Source organism: Natator depressus, chromosome 4 (genome assembly GCF_965152275.1).
Source record: "Natator depressus isolate rNatDep1 chromosome 4, rNatDep2.hap1, whole genome shotgun sequence".
Taxonomy (NCBI): Eukaryota; Metazoa; Chordata; order Testudines; family Cheloniidae; genus Natator; species Natator depressus.
In genome coordinates, this window is record NC_134237.1 from 55,759,967 (window position 1) to 55,779,127 (window position 19,161).

Sequence of the window (19,161 nt, forward strand, 5' to 3'; positions counted from 1 at the left end):
ACAGACACATTTCATTATAAATGTAAAAGCAGAGGGCCTGAGTGTGCTTTCATTGCACAAGTTTAAATCAGGAGTGACTCGACTGAAGAAGCTAACCTGGTGTACTGGCATCAGGACCACATTGCAACTAATCTGGACAGTCTGCTAGACTGTATTTATGGTATTTTCACTGTGTGGGCCACACTTTGCTTTGTTGCAGTCATCATGGCTACTCAAGTAAAGCAGGCAGAATTTGACAGTACAAATGCAGATGCTGCCAAATTACAACTCCCTGTTTCTGTAATTTTTAATATTGTATATCAAGGGAATTATGTATAGTAAAGAGGGGTTTGCTTTCATACATCTCTATCATTTTCCCCATCTCCTTTCCCCACTGCCTGCAAGCACAGGGAAGGTATCTTCTGCGTGGCCTCATGAATGAGAGTTAATCTCTCAGCCCATCACTGAAAAACCATTAAAAACAGCCTTTCACGCAGCATGCGAGGCTGAACTAAAGCACAGATTTTGGCCCAGGCGCCAGCTGCTCTCACAAAGGTCCTTTGGTTTCCATTTTGTCCAAACATACCCTAGTTCAGAGGGGATCATTTTTGTTCTTCCAATTAAACTATTTACTATTGAACAAAGTCCAAGCAGTGTAAAAGAGCACAGGAAACTTCATTACCAAAGTCTTAACATGCTTAGATTAATTCAGTGAAGTACTCATATGACTGAGCACTGCTATGTGGATTCTGATTAAGGAAACAAACTGTCTGTGAACTTTTAAACCTCTGTTTGTAGAGATTAGGGACTTTTTCTTCCATACTGTTAAAATTGCATGTTCGCCCTGGGGAAAATGGATCTCAGGGAGGATTCACTACCGAGTTTGCACTGCCACCCATCCGGGTCAATTCTGCTGGGAAGGGCAGCTTTAACTTACAGCCTGGGCTCCCTAGAAGTCCTGTCAGCAGAAGCTTTTGAAGGAATTCATTGAACCAGTGGATCGACTTATCAGTTTGGCCATGTCCCCTTCATATCCAATGCCACTGATGCTTGGTGCCACCAACCTTCTTTGGGAAGACTTTCTTCACCCAGGGTCCTCATGCATTAAGTGGGAGCTGCTGTAGCTCTGAGCTCCATCTGGTCCTAGGAGTTTAGTATCTTTGTGTTTAATTGAGGATGGGTCTGAAGTGCATGTTAATCGTAAAGAAGAACAACTGTGATGCTATGACTCCTCAGCATAGTCATGTAATTTAGAACAGAGATGGGAAAATTCTTCATAAAATTACCAAGTTTTAAGGGGATAAACCCTATTTATTTGATAATAGTTCAACATAAAACATTAGTTTGTTGTCCTTTGCTGCACATGACTTCTAAATGTAACCATCCAGCTTTGTAGTCTTTTATAAGAGTAATAGGAATATAATAAACCTGTATGAACCCCATTCCCAGATTGATGGACATTAATCCTATAATCATGCCAAGAAAAACATTTCACATGAACTGCATTGAACAAGAGCTCTTCCTGTGAAGGAAGGAGGAAGTCATTTACCAGATGGTGCTGTTTATTTTGTAAGTCTCTCTTTGACTTTTGCTTATTTTCTCTTGACCTCCTAAGCTTATCCCATATACATTTAGTGTGGAGAAATAAATATAAAGAATCTGAAAGCCTAGTTTATCCAGCTGAATACTTCTCTGAATTTCATCCTACACTGCTGTTTATTAATCCAATAAAACTGCTGATTTATCTGACCAGTTTCATGCTCACATGTCTGAACAATATGAAATGGTCACTGTTGCATATAGATGGCTTTGTTAATAGGAAACAATGCCATATACTTTTACATTAAACAATTTTTATGTGGGACTTTTCAGTTTCAAGGCACTGAACAAACACTGATGAATATGATTCTATGAATGAATCAAGTAAAGCCATAATTGTCAAACAGAAATAAATCACCACTCACAAATACAGAAAAAAGAATAGCATGAGATGGTTGATCTGTGTTCAACTAGGATAATATGCTCTGGCTTTTACAAGTAAAAGAGTCTGGAACAGTAGTATCAGAGGGAGTAGCTCACCAAGAGAAATTAATGTAGGAGTTTCTGTTCTGTTTGCTCACTTCAAACATTTAAAACAACAGTATCCCTTTTCCTCCTACACCAAAATAAACAGGAGACTGCTGGTGCTGCTAAATCTACAGGAGACTTGAAAGCCAAGTCGCTTTGTAATATATCTATGGTCACGTATATGCAGACAACCCAGTCACCAGCAGGAATTGACCTAGGACCTTCGCCAGCAGATGCGCATGCTTCTATCACTTCAGCTAAAGGAGAACTAACTATGAGTAAGGGTCCGTCCACATTGCAGCTGGTAGTGTGTTTCTTAGTGTGGGCAGACAGACACACCCTACCTCTGCTGGAGCTAGCCTGCTAAAAAAATAGCAGTGTGGCCATGGCAGCATAGGTAGCCAGCCATCAGAGCTATCTGGGCATTCAACAGCACTGAGGAGTCCCAAGAGGACTCCAAGGCTGCAGTCCAACTTGACAATATGACAGCAGATATCTTCAATAGTGGGGGAAATTATAGCATGAGTGAGTTACTAAAGGCACTTCCCTCTTCCAATGGCATTTCCTCAGATTTACCTGGTCTCAGCTTCAGCCATCCAGGGGGGTGATATCATCTCTGCTCTCTCTTACAGAAGATGGGTGTTGTTTGCAAACTACTAACACCTTAGTCTGTGTATTCTCACCAGCTCTCCCAGCAGCCTTGTATAAAGTATAATATCAGAAAGCAGGTTGAAATCTGAGTGATGTGGCACCCCACTGCAATGTGAAGGGTACAGCCCTTACTGGAGGAGTCCTGTTTGTATACAAGTGGGTCAGAAAAGGGAGCCAGCTCCCGAGCCGTAGTTTGCTGTAGGGTGAGGAAGAATTCCTGTTGCCAGACTGCCTCCCACGGGGTAAGGACAGGAATGTCACTGCATAGCAGGAGCTCCATCCTGCCCACATAGGGACAGGTAGGTGCAGGCAGCTGGTTGGGTCTAAGCTAATGAACTGGCACCAGGGTGGGGCTGTAAAGAGGAGATATATGCCTGATGTGAGAGCGTGGGTTGCTGGAGGACGAGGAGGAGGCAGCCTATATACAGCAGAAGAGCTCTGAACCAACACAGTGAGTGTGTGGATGGACACCAGGCAACGCAGCAGAAACTGAGCGCCAAGCATCAGTGACTACAAGCAGTAGAAGATACCTGGTTTTTAACAAGAGGTTGTTAGTAGGGTTGGAGAGTATGTACGTGTTGGGGACTCGGTACGTTGCACTATTGCTGTGAGGGAATGCTAACACTGTATTATAATGTTCAACCACAAGGTGACATGATGTGTAACATACCTTACCTGAGCTATTCACAGCCATACCTGGCAATGCATTAAAATATCTTGAAGAGAACACATCTTGTGTCTCTTTCCATGAAGGAAGCTCTATAGCCAGTCCACATCTGGTACAGCAGCCTGACCTGCTAGTAGCAGCCCTGCAACCGACCATGTACAAGGTGCACATGACAAATACTGGAGCTGGGAGACTCCTCACAGAAGCCCCTGAATGGTCCTTTGTACTAACTGAGGTTTTGTCTCTGGGCAGATTAAGGGGATGTCTACACTTCAATTAAAAACCCTGCAGCTGGCCTGTACCAGCTGACTCATGTTCACAGGGCTGTTTAATTGCGGTGTAGATGTTCAGGCTCGGACTGGAGCCTGGGTTCTAGAACCCTGCAAGGTGGGAGGGTCTTAGAGTTCAGGCTGCAGTGTCTACACTGCAATTAAACAGCCCCTTAGCCCGAGCCCCAGTCACCTGATATGGGCCAGCCATGGCTGTCTAATTGCAGCATAAACCAGGGGTCTCACACACATGGCCGCATGCAGCCCACACAGTTATTTCCTGCGGCCCGCCATAGCTCCTCTCCCCCCTGAGTGCGCTGCGTCCCCACTCCTCTGCCTACCTCCCAGCGCTTCCCGCCACCAAGCAGCTGTTTGGCGGCACTTAGGACTTTCCAGGAGGGATGGGGGAGGAGCAGGCGTGCTAAGGGGAGGAGGCGGACAAGTGGTGGTGCTGGGACGGGGACTTTGAGGAAGGGGTTGGAATGGGGACGGGGAAGGAGTGCAAAGATGTGGGGCAGGGGTGGGGCCTCAAGGAAGGGGTGGAGTGGGGGCAGGGCTGAGGGCAGAGCTGGGGGCTTTTGTTTCTTTGTATGAAAAGGTGTCAGTAATGCAGCCCTCGGGTCAATGTACTAGTCTTCATGTGGCCCTCATGGTGATTTGAGTTTGAGATCCCTGGCATAGACAGAACCAAACTGCTGGTTGGAGTACAGCATTTATTTCTGGGGTTAAATCCTGCTTCCTCAGAAAGGTTATAAAAAGGATCTAAGGGGGTTGAGTGGGAGGCATACAGCTTTCTCTCAGGCATGTGCCTTGGGATTTAGGATCTAACTGATGAAGGTGGGCTGCCAGGAATTCTTTCAAGGTAAGTTCAGAAAGTGGATGAATAGCATTTATACATTTAATAAAATAAGTTTCATACAAGATGTATGGATGGTCAGTGGATTTGCCACTGTCAAACTAATTTATGCATCTGCATAAGGGCTTTGGGTTCAATTCTCTCATCAGTGAGCCCTCTTTCACACTACTGTAACGCCATTGGCCAACAACCCTCCAACCATGCTCTGAGAGGGTGAACTATTATTCTGAAATACCGTGGCTTTTTAAACAAAAAAAAAATAGATCTCACATAGATTCAAGCTACCTAACATAACTTGAACAGCCTTTTTACCTTACATATAAATACTTCAGAATGCTTGAAGGAAAAAAAAAAGAAAAAATGGATCAGAGAACCAAACATCAGTTAAATAAAGTTCATCTTTAAAGTTTTCCTGAAATGAATATTTCTCTTAACACAGGTTTCAGAGTAGCAGCCGTGTTAGTCTGTATTCGCAAAAAGAAAAGGAGGACTTGTGGCACCTTAGAGACTAACAAATTTATTTGAGCATAAGCTTTCGTGAGCTACAGCTCACTTTCCCCTCAATGCCATGTGAAGGAAAGTAAGTTTGCATGAATACTAGTATGAGTCTGTTTCAACAGGAAAATGTTGCAATACAAAGGAAGCATAATAATCAAATCATGTAACATTGCCTAAAATGATTAGGAGTCATTTAGATGTAGCAGACAATGGACAGCATTTGGACTCAGTGTCCATTTTATGCACACATATTGTGACAAAGTTCCTCCTCTGCCTTGGTGGGTCCTGCGCTTATTGGCGGATTTTCTTGCCTCAGAGATTCACGGCAGCCCTCAGTTTGGCCACTTTTGCAAGTGGCTCAAACCTGCCATTCACTCAGCTAACCTCATCACTGGCCAGCATGGGGAAAAGGAAGGAGAACAATCCCCACACTCTCTGCTGGTCCACCTAGTGGGTCAGGGGACAGACCGGAGACCTTCCCCTCTGGTGAGACCCACAGTCCAGGTCAACTCCTCCTGTATCCAATAGGGAGTTGGGGAGGATGGGGGGAAACCCGGGCCCGCCCTCTACTCTGGGTTCCAGCCCAGGGACCTGTAGATCACAGCTGTCTATAGTGTTTTGTGTAACACCTGTGTGACAGATACAACTCTGGGCTACTTCCCCATGGCCTCCTCCCAACACCTTCTGTATCCTCACCACAGGACCTTCCTCCTGATGCCAGATAGCATTTGTATTCCTCAGTCCTCCAGCAGCATGCCCTCTCACTCTCAGCTCCTTGCACGCCCCTCACTGACTGAAGTGAGGTCCTTTTTAAACCAGGTGCCCTGATTAGCCTGCCTTAATTGATTCTAGCAGCTTCTTAATTGGCTCCAGGTGTCCAAGTTAGCCTGTCTGCCTTAATTGATTCCAGCAAGTTCCTGATTGTTCTGGAACTGCCCCTGTTACCTTACCCAGGGAAAAGGGACCTGCTTAACCTGGGGCTAATATATCTGCCTTCTATCACTCTCCTGTAGCTATCTGGCCCAACCCTGTCACAATATTTACATATATACACATTTGTTTCCCCTTCGATCTTTAAAAGCACACAGGTCCTATGCAATATGTATTTTGTCATCCACCAGACCGTGATGGTGTTCAGAAGTTGTGCAAAAAAACAGCGCTGTAATTGGGATAAGTATGTAAAGATCAAAAAGAAAAGAGAAGCCAATAGTGTTGCTATATGGGTCTGCAGTCTCTCAATAACCCACAAATAGATTGATTATTAATGGTTTGTTTTGCATTAAAGTGTGAATTCAGAGAAGGTGGATTTTTTCTCAGTAACCTGTGGGCTAATCCTGCAAATGAGTATCCACAAACATTTATGTACATAAGTATCCTTGGATTGCTCTTCCAGATAAGAACTGTGTCTAACTCTGTCTGTACAGCACCTAGTACAATAAAGCCCTGAATGTAACTGCAGCCTCAATGTGTAATAATAATGTGGGAAACCATTTCTATTACATTAAACAAACAGATAACAGGTAAAAGTTTCTGCAAGAATTTCTTAAACAGCCAACTTTTTTTAATGAAATGTTGGTTGTTTTAAATACTGTATATCAAAGCACCTAGATCCAACAATAGGCAGTGAGAAAAAGTGAAAATAAATGAAATTATAAAAAGAAAGAGAGAATACACCAACCAGAATTGTGCACTTTTCATGTCCTTCTCTTACCTCATTTAAAATATGCACTAAAAATTAGGTGAGCAAGGATCAATTTAAATAACTTGAACAAGAGCAGACAAAAAATATAATACCCATGTAGTCTTTGACACTTGTGTTGGTTTTTGTTATTTGTGGCAGGGAGTCTGTGCTATTGTGTCCATTTAGGAATTTGACTGAGACCCCCCAGCTCATTTCATATAGGCTATGAAGCAGCCAACATATGCTATATATTTTTGGATTTTGCCAATCCAATCTTAATTTGAAAAGGCCAAGAATTCATACAGAAAATCCACAGAAAAAGTGCCAAATATATTGATTCTAGTGCTATATCTGAAGATGACTTTTTCAATGCTAAAGCAGGTTCTTTACTGACACCTCACTCAGGTGTTGAACACTGCCTGGGAGATAACTAGTCCTGGAACTCCCATCAACCTCTGTGTATCGAAGGAGTGGGCTCCTATGTAGTGGAATATGGTTTAGGCACTCCTCATTATCTAGAGTTTGTAGGAATGTCTCTTTATGTCTGGTCAACTTAAAAAAAAAGGTGGGGGGGTGTCAAAATCCATTTACCTGGTAAGAAGAAAAGGAGGACTTGTGGCACCTTAGAGACTAACAATTTTATTTGAGCATAAGCTTTTGTGAGCTACAGCTCACTTCATCGGATGCATTCAGTGGAAAATACAGTGGGGAGATTTATATACACGAGAACATGAAACAATGGGTATTACCATACACACTGTAACGAGAGTGATCAGGTAAGGTGAGCTATTACCAGCAGGAGAGTGGGGGGAGGAGGGGGGCGGGGAACCTTTTGTAGTGATAATCAAGGTGGGCCACCTTGATTATCACTACAAAAGGTTTTTTCCCCACCGCTCTCCTGCTGATAATAGCTCACCTTACCGGCAAAAAGAAAAGGAGGACTTGTGGCACCTTAGAGACTCTCATTACAGTGTGTATGGTAACACCCATTGTTTCATGTTCTCTACGTATATAAATCTCCCCACTGTATTTTCCACTGAATGCATCTGATGAAGTGAGCTGTAGCTCACAAAAGCTTATGCTCAAATAAATTTGTTAGTCTCTAAGGTGCCACAAGTCCTCCTTTTCTTTTTGCGAATACAGACTAACACGGCTGCTACTCTGTTACCTAGTAAGATTATTGAAAGAAAAACTGGGCATAGACCAGGCTGTCATCAGAATTTCTTAGTCTCCTAACATATACAGAGCCTGAATGTGTTCCCACTGGAGGACGTTTGCCATTGACTGTAGTGGGAGCAGGACTAGATCCTCTATGGATAACATTTATCATAATTTGCCATAATTCAGTAATAGGCTCTTGTTTTTGTCTGTTAAAAATCAGCTGCTGTTTTTGTCAAGGACAATCCAGAGAATTTCTGTCAGTGATGAGCATCACAATTCACACTTCAGGTCCTGCCAAAAGACACAAGTTAGAAGGTTTTAAAAAAAAGTTTATAAAAAAAAAAAGCAGGGGAAAATGTTGCTTAGAAAAAATATTATGAAAAAACCATACTTCAGCAGTTGTGTGGGAGCAACAGTTCCAAAAAAATTGTAGGAACCCAATAACAACCAAAGTATTAACCAATCGGAATTAAAAAAAAAGGATGAAAACTAAAGTTGTTTATGGCTGTGGCTTTGTATGCATGCCATAGGCTACAGAAAGAGAACTGACCTGCCCTATCCCAATTAGCCACTTGTCAGAGAGAAATGCTTCATCCTTTGTATCTTTTTTTACTTCTGATAAGTGACCTCCTTTGTGTTTTCATGTGTGCTGTACAGATGGTTATCTGACTTACTGCCCAACTCAAACACTGCTTAGAAAATCAGTCCATGAACGAAGGGAACCATTTGGCAAATAACATGCTGATGCAGGTGGAGGAAGCAATGATTCACCTTTTCTGAATGTACAATACAGTCTTGGGAATCAGGATTCTACTGTATTAGTTCATGACTTGTCAGCACGCACAGCTCAAACCTGGGCTAGTTTGCAGAGGATAAGCGGGAGGGAAATATGAGATGAAGGTACATGGGGGAGTATGGTAATAGAGTAGGCTGAGAACAAAGGTGGCAAAAGATTTTTTTTTATATTTTTGTTATTGTTAGCGATTTATTTATTGCAAAATCTTTACCCTCAAATTGTCTGCTGTCTGGTCCTGATTCAGCAGGGTGCCTAAACTTTAAGCACATGAATAGTGTCACTGAAGTCTGTTGTATTCTTTGAACCAATACTTTCTCTAGTTCAGCATTGACAAAAAGTGAGATCGGGGCTGACAGAAGTCTTCGGGGAGTTTGTTACTGTGCTTAGTTACTTGAGCAAGAATCAGATTACATTAGATTTGTAGAGGACTGGAAAGTGTTTCCTGATGTCAGCCCTAGATATTAGGCTTAGAGAGTTAGAACTCTCAGCTCCCTCTCTAGGGGAAAAGCCTGCTCTGGTTAGCCTCATTTACATTAATTATAATCAGAGGGGTAGCCGTGTTAGGCTGGATCTGTAAAAGCGGCAAAGAGTCCTGTGGCACCTTATAAACTAGGACTCTTTGCCGCTTTTATTAATTATAATGTTGCTGATGCATAGTTTATACAGTGTGTTGCTTTAGTTGGAATGTGTGTATGTTCTGGTCATATAAGTGATACTAGTTTGTCCACAGTATGCATCCGATGAAGTGAGCTGTAGCTCACGAAAGCTTATGCTCAAATAAATTGGTTAGTCTCTAAGGTGCCACAAGTGCTCCTTTTCTTTTTGCGAATGCAGACTAACACGGCTGTTACTCTGAAACTAGTTTGTTCCTGTAACTGTACTCATGAACGGGCATAGGAAGCGTGCAAGGTAGGCTCTGTAGTGAGTTGAGTGAGTCATCCTGAATGCACAGGTAGTAGACTCTGGTTTAGGAACAGGACTGAAGTTCCACAAGGGAGGGCAGAGGGCTCTGTTACAGGGTCCTCTGTTGTTCAGATTTCTCCACCTGGAATGGTTCTGCAGGACTGGACTAAGCCGAACTGGTGGCAGTACATGTCACAGCAAGGGCACAATCAGACCAGAGGTGGCAAAGCAGAGTCGAATTTACAACAGGCCTTGTGCAGGCCAGTGGCAGCAGAGCTGATGTCACAAAACTGTGTCAGGAAGCAGCACATATGAGTGGAATCTTGTGATATGTCCCCCCGCCCGCCCTCCCCCCCATGGTACAACTGCACTTAGCATGAAGCACTTTTTCCCTGCCGCCTGCTGTAGCTCAGCTCCCTGGAACCAACAGCCTGTGGCCACAGACAAGCACAGATTTCCAGGTCTCCACAGACCTCGCCCTCTCTGTGGAGGCTAGTGACAGACACACACCAACCCCAGAGCCCATCTGCCAGCCTCCCTACTGCAATATCCAACCCGTCACTGGGCACTCACAGTAATTATTAGGTTCACTATTCCAAAGGGAATACAACAGCCACAAGCTTGTTTGATTCCACGGAGTATCCATTCCAATGGAATGGCACATCCCTGTAATCTATTTATAGTGAAAATAGATACAGTTTTAACAAAGGTTAAGATTAAAAAGAGGGAAAGCATGCAAAGATAATCACAGGTTACATATAAAACAAAAGATCTCACACAATTCGTAGAGTCTAAACTTGACTCTAACAGACTAAAATCCTTGTCTAAAGCAATTTCTCACCTAAAACAACATCCCAGCATCACTAGCCACATGGCCAGGATCCAACTTTCATGAATACAGAAAGCAATGTCCTTTTTTGCTTCCTCAGTGAAGGATAAGAAAAGGGGTTTGTCCTTTTTCCTTCCTTCTAGTAAGCCCTTGAAATGCCCATTTTGATTGGGGCACTCTCAGTTAAGACTCTTCTTTCCCACTGCTTGTTCTCTGGTATGCTCTCCTCTGTTAGTTTCACATTCCCTACTCCTCAAGTCAACCTGTTTTACCTGTGAACTTCATGTACTTTGGATGGAGCTTCCATGGTGTTGACTTAATTCACATGTCAAAGAAAGATACACACATCTTATCTCCTATCTGGAAGAAACTGGTTTGTCAACTCTGCCTTAATACAGACTTTTTAAGAACATATTTCCAGTATATACACATACACAACTCTTTACATGGGAGTGATACCTACATCTTGCAACAATTTTGAAGATTAGTAGGACACAAGCTTTTATTAGACATCTTACAAGACACATTTTGGATAAATACCATGAAAGCAACATGTTGAGGATAGTGAGTTTGTCAGGGCTGATATGAGTTGCTGACACAGAGGAGTGAACTATTTGCCAGTTGACACCAATGGACCTCTGTGTCACAAACATGGCGGTGCCAACTTCTCTGGACAGGGACAGACAGGCAGAGGAAAGCCCCAGACTCTAATGGAACCAGTGAGTAGGGTTTTAGGTGGGTGGAAACTGCCTTGAACAAGACTTCAGCAGTTCAACAAGCCGATTATACGTCAAACTATGGGGTTGGCCATACTTCTGATACAGCAAAACCCACCCAGTCAATGTGCAAAATATATCTGGTTTTTCTTTTGTTTTATTTGGAGAAAACTAAAGGTATGCATAGTTCCCTACTCCCAAGGACTCAAGTGCACTTACAGAGCTAATGGGGGAGGGTACATTTAATTGTCCAAAGGTAGAAGCAGAAGTACAGCTGTGGGTAGGGGGCTTAAGCCATCATTTTAGAAAAGGACCACTAGACCGATTGATTGCAGTCCTTGTTGCTGCCATTAGCACCTAGCAGAAGAGTTACACAACCTTGCAGTTTTGGAAGCTAAGACAGTTGAGGGCATCACACAAGGAATAAAGACAGCATCAGGAGTTGTGGGGAATCAAGGCGGAAAAGAAGTCAAAACAGGCTGACCTGACTTTGGAATATGTCATAGGGAATTGTAGTAGCTCAACTGGAGTGAAGTCTAAGTTTAGATAGACTATTTCTCATGGGATTGGGCGACACCAACCACAAATTTCAGATCTTTTTGCTAGATCTTTTTTTTCTGGATCCCAGAAAAGATTTACTTCAAAGTTTGAGTTTATTTTGAAATATCTCATCAAATTTTACTACTTAGGTTCCAAAAGATTACAGCTCTGTAAAGCTCTTATTGATAGTTTCAGGCAGCAATGACTTATTTCAGAGGTATCTATCATGCATGCTGGGATACCAGTCCATGCTAAGCACTAAAAACAGTACTCACAAACTTAGAATATGACTGTCACCCATTTAGAACACACTGTGGAAACTGAGCTGTGAACTGATGGAACCTGAGTAAGGATTATTCTTAATGAGATCAAGCCAGGTAAATGTGTCAGCACTTTTTATTTCATGATTGACTCTATTCCCATTGTCAATGAAGTCTGTTACTTTTCAAGTTGATCTCTTGTTGCTTGAGACTCTGCAAGAGTTAGAAAGTGAAGTACTAAAAGATACAGCAAGGAGATCATCTTGACTCTTATTTCCAAAAGTTTATCTTCAGGGGTGATCTGTTTGAAGGCATAAACATATTTTTCACAAACAATGCACATGCACATTTGACAAAACTCCAGATCACTAGGCCACCTGCCTTTCAAGATGTATTGTGCTAGATATAAATAATGTTCTTACTGTCCTGTATCACTCCTGGGGGGAGAATATAGTTTTTCCACCATGAAAATAATCAAAACAAGCCCCCACACATGCACATGGCAAAACACACACTAGACTTGGGCCAGTCACTCATATCTGCACCAAGTGCTTTCCAGCCTCATCAAGCCATTCTCTCCTGACTTGAAGGGAACCAGCAACAAAACATTGATGAATACAGCAAGCACTGAACAGCAGTGGCAGCAGCAATGCTGGGCTATGTCACTGGATGTAGATTTCAAACCAGACGGACATTATCTATAGCAATGGTTCTCAACCAGGGGTACATGTACCCCTGGGGGTACACAGAGGTCTTCCAGGGGGTACATCAATTCATCTAGCTATTTGTTTAGTTTTACAACAGGCTACATAAAAGCAACTAGCGAAGTCAGTGCAAACTAAAATTTCATACAGACAAAATGAGAAAATAAGTAATTTTCACTAATCGTGTGCTGTGACGTTTGTCTTTTTTCTGTCTGATTTTGTAAGCACGTAGTTTTTAAGTGAGGTGAAACTTAGGGTATGCAAGACAAATCCGACTCCTGAAAGGGGTACAGTGGTCTGGAAAGGTTGAGGACCACTGAGCTATTAGACTTTTAGCTTGCATTTGAAATAAGTTCTAGTCTCAGTTCTGACTCAGACTGGTATTTTGATTTATATTAAAGCAAGGTCATACTAAACATATTAGACAAATGATTACCAAATACACTTAAAAGCCAAGAGAGTAAAAACGGGAAGCCTAGGGAACAGTAGTTCAAAAACAAACAGCATGTGGAGAAATGCCTTAAGACAATTGCAGCAGCAACCATACTTCATTAACTGAGAGAAAAGGAGAATTAACTAGCTGCCCCAAAAATGGGACAATCACATTTTCAGACTTAACTGCCTATGGAGAGGAGACCAAAAAGAGAGTCCCAGCATGTATGGCAACTTTGACCAGTAATTATAGAGATATTTCTGGCTACTCTGGATTCTGTGGTTAAGATTCACAGAGCAAAAGATAGTGTGTTTTAGGTTCTGTTGTTCACTGTTACTGTTCCGTGCTGCCAACATCGTGCTAGGTGCACCAGAATGCCCATGAAATCCTTAAGGGGATAAGACCTTAACAGTTCTAGAAACCTTGTTGTTTGGAGAATTATCCCTTGAAAATAAAATAGTGTAACTGTTGGCAGTTATTCACAGACCCAAAGAGCAGCAGACACTTCTGACACAGAGGAGATGGGTGGCATCCTGAAGATCCCTTAACTTTTATATAAAAGTCAGTTAATTTTGAGAGGGGCCCCAAGGAATCATCTTACTGACCTTTTCCTAAGCCTAGTCCTGTGTGTAGTGGTGTACAGTTGGACAGAAGTTAGTTAAGTTTGATGGGAAGCCTGAAGAATAGCTTTACTGGCTCATCCCAAAATGCCGGCATTGTCCTGGATCACATCCTTCTACAGAGCTCAGCAATGGAAAGCTGATTTTGTGTTGCTGCTGAACACAACCAACAAGCCACTCATCTGGCCAAAGAGTCAGTCCTTATTGTAAGTTTAGGGGGATTTAGTGGACAGAGTGTGATTTAGGGCTAGACCTTTGGCACAGCTGGAGTTTGGGAAGAGATTATGCTCTGCTCCCCATGGTATGCCCAGCCAGCTCCACAGGCCAGGGAAGGTCTGTGGACCCAACTCCTCTGCCCCTCCCCTCTGTGCAAACCTCCAAAAGAGAGGTGTGGAGAGATCATAGGATCTTCAAGATAGGGAAAGCTCTTTTCATATTCTTCCTCCCTCCCTCCTTCCCTAAGGACTCATGCAAGTTCCAGGGATAATCTAGGCCTTATTGTAAAGTAGCTTGAGTGCCAAGTTTTTAAATTTAAAAACCTTTTTAAAAACCTTTATCCAGCCTTAGACTGCAGCTGGTTTAAACATTTGCCCTCAACACCCTTTCATCTCCAAACTGAAGTTGGTATTCAATAAGGTACACCAATGTCCAAATCAATGGGGTTTTTAGACACTTTATCCAGTGCTGGAGAGAAAGGAACAATTTGGAAAAAAGCATAGTGAAGTAAAATAAATTGATAAAATCAGAGGCACAGATGGTTTGACTAGTAAAACCAAAAAAGGAAAGATTAAATGAGCGATAATGAGTCTGTAGAGCAAAGCAGTTTTGTACTTGCCACAAACCCATCTGTAAAAAAAAAAATCTCTTCTGCTTCAGCTATAATTCTAAACAGATGGCTGGTGACGGAGAAGGTTTATTTTAACCCTTCTTTACTGAATATTTTTCAGGAGTTAAAGGGATGGCAGATAAAAAGTTGCAGCTAAAGGAGAAGTAGGAGCAGGAGGCAAGGTGGGACGAATGGACTGTGCAGAGAGCAAGTATAGCAAGACAAGAAGGGTACATAGCAGGATAACCCGGAAGGAGGGCTGGCCAGCTAGACACTATGCACTGATCAGCTGCAGTTGTGAAGACCAGAGCTGTACTTGTGCCAGATGAGCACAGATAGCTGAAGTTGCATCCTACAGAGTGGGGACTCTGAAGGGGCAGGCCCAGAAGGTGACTGAGATAAGTACGGGAAAAGTTGAAGAGCCAGCTGGCAGAGGAGCCATCTGAGTAACAGATTTTTCAGATCAGTGGCAATTCTGAAAAAAATAAAATAAAAACCAAGTTGTGTCAAACCCAGAATGAAATTTTTGGCTAACTGGAGAGTCAGAAAAAGTATTCTGGATCAAAGAAAGTGTTTTATTTAACACAAAAATGAAGTGTTTTGTTTCAATTTCAACCATTTTTGAGTTTGCTTTTTAATAATATTGAAGGAAATTTCTACATGAAAATTGATTTTGAACTGAAAAAAAATCTGAATATTTTGTTTCTGGAATGCTAAAAAAAAAAGGGGGGGGTTGTTTTCTCCAGTGTGAACAATTCAGCAAAACCCACACAAATTCATGAAATGTTTTTGGTGTTGCCAAATCTACATTTTTGCGGAAAAATGTTTGACGAAAAATTTGGCCCAGCACTAGTTGAGAGCTGGCTCTCCATGAGCAAAGCATTTCCAGTCCTCTGAGAACAGGGGAACCTTTTGATCATTGGGTAGTTCACAATGAGCTATTGAGGTAGTTCATTAGAATTAAAGGGTTAAATTACCCTGGGTAACCATTCAGGCCATGGGATTTGCCAAGGTGCGTTTTCTCCACAGTCTATGCAGGATGGTGCTGACCACTGAAAATAGGAATAAGAGGCATTTTACAAAATGGTTCTTTGTACATGGCCCGCTCTTTCTTGAAGCCCTTAAATTCCAACTGTCTTTGAGAAAGTAGTAGATCATGATCCCCAGAGGGAACAGGTGCCGAACAATACTGCGATAAGAAAGCCTTTAGATGGGGTGCGGGTAGGCTTGGAGAAGGATCATTTTAAGTCTTGCTGCACTCACAGATGTCAGGTCCCATGCTAACTATGCTGACACACAGACATCTTAGTTGTTGCGTTTTAGTTTAATTTTAACTTTTATGATTTAAAGGGGGGGAAATGCTGCCTCCTGCCTCCAGAGGATCTCCACTGTTAGCAGAGCCAGATGAGATTTGCTGTGCAACTGGGGGTGGGTTTGGAAGGCTTGCTAGGTGGCATGCCTGCAGTTCGCGCAAAGGTGGGTGGAGGCAGGGCCAAGCCAAGGAGATTGAATTACTATGTGGAGTGTCCACTTGTCCATCCCAGCACTCCTTGTGGGGTGTACAAGAGCACAGAGTCATTGGGCAGAAGTAGCTTCCACGCTGCAGCTACACAGCAGATTGTGTTGGTGGGTGGATCGTTCTAATTCTGGCTTCCTGTGCATCTGCCCATCCCAGTTGCTCAGCCTGGACACTACAGTTGGAACAGAGATTCTGGTTTCTGACCAGCAAGATGAGAAATTCCAATGCGGGGGGGAAGAGAGAAGGAGGAGCAGCTCAGGGGCACGACCCAATTGTACCAAATTGGAACAAAAAGCCAAGTTTTGAAGTTTCCTGTGGAACAAAAATTCTGAAACATTTTAATAGTGTCAAAACAATAAAATATTAACTATATCTATCACTGTAGAAGAGTAGACTCACCACTAGCACACACGCAGACACCTCTTCCCTGGGGGTGGCATAGCAGTGTCTCCTCCTCTGACACCCCTCTGCTAACAGCCAGTGCAGCTTTATGGTGGTCTGCCTCTTCTTGTGATTTGGCCCTGTACCTAGGTTACATTTAGTTCCCTGCTCCCGCCCTTCAGGGTGAACAAAGGCCAAATAAAATAAACATAACTTCACCCTTTCCCAGGCTCTGCAGGGTTGTGCTCCTGCTCTTGTGGGAATCGAGGGCTTTCTCACAGGAGACCAGGCTCCAAACTCAGTAATTCTCCTTGTACCTCTCCTGGTGGACCGGTAGGGAAACCTAAACCCTCCTCTCCTCCGGATTCCAGTCCAGGGACCCTGTGGCAAGCAGCTATGGTCTGCTCCTTCAGACTCCTTGCTGCCTCCCTGGACTTCTTCTATCTTGGCCTTCCTTCAGGTCCTTTCCCCTGGGTTTTCCATATGTCTGCCTCCATCTAGGCTTTTCCTCCACTCTAGGAACCAGGAAGGGACTGCAGAGTTCTTCCTTTGCCCCTCTGTACCATTTTCTTCTCATCTGGGCTTGCTCCCTTCATGCTCGCAACCCATCTTCTCCCCCAGATAAACTTAATCTTCAGTTGGGCCTGGCCCACCCTCCAGGTGCCCCAAGTGCACTAATTGCTCTATTACATGAGATGTATTCAAGCTAATATTTTGACTTTTATTTTAAAGAGTTTCAACATTAAAATGAACATTTTCAAAATGAAAGGATTCAAAACAATTAGACTTTTTTCCTTTGAAAATTTAGTTAAGATCCACACATTCTTGAGAAACATTTCAATTTCAACAAAACTGCATTTCCTGATCCATTCAAAAATTTTCAACTAAACTTACTACAATGAGGATTTGGTCCCCAGAGGAAAAAGGAATAGTTCATCATTTTTATTTAGATAGGTGTATGATAAAGCAGAAATATGAATTCTCTAGCTGCACTCTTATTTGCTGCTGATGTTCTAATCTTAAAATTAAAGTTTTGATGATCTCTGAATGAATACAATATGTAACAAAGTTTTGGTTTTGCTCCTGGGCTTCTGGCCAAACCTTAGAGGAGCTATCATGGCTTCCCAGTCAGACACACAATCCCACTAGGAATAGAGACCTATCAGTCATGAGGTCATACAAATTTTGTGTTCCAGTTCTCAGAACCACATTTAGCATTCCCTTACATGTTTTCTGCTCATTTAGTACACCAGAACAATAGCCCATTGTTTTATTTACTATGAATTATAGTCTTGGACATACAAGGAACATTCTGTTTCAACTAAAGTTTTTATGAAAGTTTATTAAAACAAAACAGAAAAAAGAAAAAAGGAAAAGAAAATGAACAGGTATATCACAGGCTGATGTCCTTACAGTAAATTAAAACCACTCTTGACTGATGGATTCCTATAACAGTGTCCATTCCAACAGCCTCAATATATTTTAACGAAATTTCAAATCCAGCCCCTATTTTATAAAAATAGTATTGTTAAAGTATGAGAAAATGATCAGCTTTGCCTTGGACTATTTCCCCTCCCCCTTCAAAAGAAACACAATTTTATTAAAGCTGTAAAAATGTTTAGGCAGCAGGGACATGGTTTCCTATGATGAATAACCCTAGTCACCAGGTGAAGAGACTTCGATGTTGCAATTCAGTTAATCAGTTCACACCTTCAGTAGTGATGGACAAAACCCAGAATGTTTAAAAGTTTGGTTTGGTAAAGAACCTTGACGTTCCTGAAGTTTATCTGAATCAGTTTGCTACACAAAATCGGGCTCAAGCCTCCAGAAAACAGGCTGTTTCCCAAGCATTCCAGCAGGAGAAACATGATCCAGCAGTTACGGCATGGGACTAAGAGTCAGAAGAGCAGAGGTATATCTCCAGCACTGCCATCAACTTGCTGTGTGACATTAAGCAAGTCACTTAACCTCTCTAGGCATCTGTTTCCACACTTACAAAGTGTGGTAATAATACTTATAATTTAGCTATACTTATACAGCCTTCCTTACCACACTTTGTGAACATTAATGAATTTGTCCTCAAAATGTCCCTGTGAGGACAGAAATATTATCCCCATTTACCAGAGGGGGCACAAAGTGATGAACTGATTTGCCCACAGTCACACAGGAAGTCTGTAGCAGAGTCAGGAAGAGAACTCAAGTCACCTGAGTCACAATCTAGTGCCTTAATCACAAGGCCATCCTGCCTCAATTCACTCGTGATTCTTAATCACTAGCACATCATAGGACAGTAAGTACAAGAGGAGTATAAATTATTGTTATAACTTCCAGTTTTTCCTCATGTGGCTGGAAATATGAGATCGGCCTCTCAAACTATTTCAGTGCTTTCAATTCTGGCCCCATCTATATTCAGGAAGTAAAGAGATGGAAGTATATTGGGGGTAGGGGGATGGGAAAGGATGGAACAAAACAAAACAAAACAACAAAAACCCTCTTCATTTCAAAAGATGGGCAAAGATATGGGTTGGATTCAGTATCAACTAGCCCAAACTTGTGGGGGTTTTATTAAGGCAAAAAACTCACTGACCTCCAAATTGAGGTCCAATATCAATAACTATTTGAGAAAGGCTTACCTTTTTCATCTGGGATTATTTCTTTGTGTACCATACACTCTCTTTGTACTACAACATCTAGTAAAAACAAAACGTGAGAATTACTTTTGGAGTTGACATTATTAACCGCAAGATTAAACCCCTCTCCCCCTGACACCAGATGGAATATTAGCTCTTACCACATTTGCTCATT

At 42.3% G+C, this 19,161-nt stretch overlaps 1 long non-coding RNA gene across 1 annotated transcript in view; it reads right to left on the minus strand.

The window, feature by feature from the left end:
- The window catches only part of LOC141986462 (uncharacterized), a 180,274-nt gene that overhangs the window by 65,172 nt on the left and 95,941 nt on the right, over positions 1-19,161 (minus strand). Inside the window, exon 2 of the long non-coding RNA XR_012639285.1 lies at positions 18,990-19,046. This is a non-coding gene — a long non-coding RNA (uncharacterized LOC141986462). The remainder of the gene's footprint in view (positions 1-18,989; positions 19,047-19,161) is intronic.